The 2208-nt window shown below is 41.6% G+C and overlaps 1 non-coding gene across 1 annotated transcript; it reads left to right on the forward strand.

The window, feature by feature from the left end:
- The first annotated feature begins 669 nt into the window (after positions 1-669).
- trnan-guu (transfer RNA asparagine (anticodon GUU)) lies at positions 670-743 on the forward strand. Its single transcript has one exon. It is a non-coding gene; the product is annotated as a tRNA-Asn (tRNA).
- Positions 744-2208: the final 1465 nt, after the last annotated feature.

A 2208-nucleotide genomic window follows, 5' to 3' on the forward strand; every position in this document is an offset into this window, starting at 1 on the left:
CATTGCTACACACTGTAATAAACTTCAAAACACAATGGGTGTTTCTCGGCTCAGGCTCAGGCTCAGGCTCCTCAACAGCTGCAGTATCCTCCTCTGAACTTTCATCTTCCTCCTCTCTCTGGGCCTCATCCATCTCATCAAATCTGAATCTCCCACCACAACTCTTAGCAAAATCTTCTCTGCCTCACTTAGCCCTCTGCTCCCTGATGTATTAAAAATGGGGGTTAGTAAGTCCTGATGTCCACTACAAAGGACATTACATAGAAGTTATGTTTTGAAAGGGTTAAAAATACTGTGTCTTCATAAAAATGTTACTAAATTGAAGTAAAGACTTTGATATTAAAGAAAAAATAGATTTTTAACAATAGAAACATGATATCTGCAAAACATTGTCAACTAACCTCTCTTGTTGCTGTAAAACGTGGACGTTGAAATTCCCACCATTTTCAAAAGACAGTGCATGTGATGTGTTGGCCACATCCCCACAACTGGGGCATCAAAACAGAGCCCAGGATGTCCTCTGAGAGGGACAGTAGGACTCAGATAGATTTTATAAGTTATGCCTGACTTAGAGGTTTCAGACTCATGTCCTGCACAGAGGACAAAAATTAATTGCCGGGTCTCGGGAGGATAATGATTTTCAGACACAATTATTACACTGTCCATCGAGTCTCTGTGGCGCAATCGGCCAGCGCGTTCGGCTGTTAACCGAAAGGTTGGTGGTTCGAGCCCACCCAGGGACGAGTGTGTTTACCAACAGATCGTTGCTAACTCAGACATACTGCTGCCATGTCTTCAGAACACGGTCTGCATATATATCTCTTTCTACGGGCTCCGGCCCCGTCCTTTACAACCGAGTAGGACATTTTTTCTATCGACTGCTAAGCAACCAGTTGTATGTTTGGTAGCAAATCGAAAACCGCCGGTGTAACGTGTCCCACTGTACCCACAACCTATCAGGCTCTGTGCTTAGAGTGGGTCCTCCAATAACTTCCATTCCTACTCTCACTGCTCCGTACCCCCCATGCTCCCCGGGCGCTGGAAGTGGCTGCCCCACCGCTCCAGTGTATGGCATCTGTCTCCATGAGTGTGTCACCCCGTGCATGTGTGTGTTCAACAGGTGCCAACCTGGATGAGTCAGATGCGGAGAGTCATTTCGTGTGACTACATGACAATAAAGTAATCTTAATAAAGTCATCTTAGTTACTTACATTGATTCTTTATTATTCAAATGGTTATTAGTATTCCATGAGAGACCCAGAGGAAAAAAAGTTTTGCTTTTTTGATATTTTAATGATAATTATTAATTATCATATAATTTAAGTATAAAGAAACATACTGAAACAATTTTTTTTTTAAAAACATTGTTTATTTATTTTTTCTGGACTGTCCCTTGTGGTGGACATCGGGTCTTGTTTGATATAAAATGTAATGATGTATTGTTATAATACCGAATTCATTTTCATGTGGATTTCTTTTAAAAAATATTCTTATTTCATAAACATTAAAATAGATGAAGACATCTGAATGATCTGACTATTTTACATGAGGGAGGAAATCAGCACATTTCTGTCTGACCTATACTATCGCAATTTCTCACTGTCAACTCTTCAAACTACCAAACAGGGTTAGTTAAACATGGCACCAAAATAAACACATATTTACTGGAATATCCTTACTGGTACTCCCCACAATAAACATTTGAACAAGAATTTAAACTTAGCAGAACACCCAACAATGTTTGAATACTCAAATTTACGGCATCACACAAAGCTCCAAATCACAGCGTATCATGAATGGTACAACAGGAAACAGTTTTTGGCCTTTGAAACACACAGAAACATGTTATGCTTGATGCACTTGACAGATGTTTTCCCTTTGCATCCCTCTCTTCTGCACCGTGATGAATGAGCAGCCTCCTCCATCTTTGGCAAATGGACTGCCCCGTATTTTTGGACATTGGCATTGGGCTGAGGTTCAACAGGCCTCCTCTTCTTTGTTGGAATGTACTCTTCATCAGTACTCATCTCTTCATCGTCACTGGCCACATTGTCAGCCTTGTGATCTCCCTGTGCCTGAGCAATCATCTCCTCAGCCAGCAGCAGCTTGAAGTCGAAATACTGCAGCCTCTCTTTCTCTGGTTTTCCAGAGACTTGGTGGTCTGACCTGTACTCGATCCAGCTGCCAGGTCAACAAAATGCAGGACTG

The sequence above is a fragment of the Leuresthes tenuis genome, unplaced genomic scaffold, assembly GCF_036924035.1.
Source record: "Leuresthes tenuis unplaced genomic scaffold, fLeuTen1.0.hap1 SCAF_17, whole genome shotgun sequence".
Lineage (NCBI taxonomy): Eukaryota > Metazoa > Chordata > Actinopteri > Atheriniformes > Atherinopsidae > Leuresthes > Leuresthes tenuis.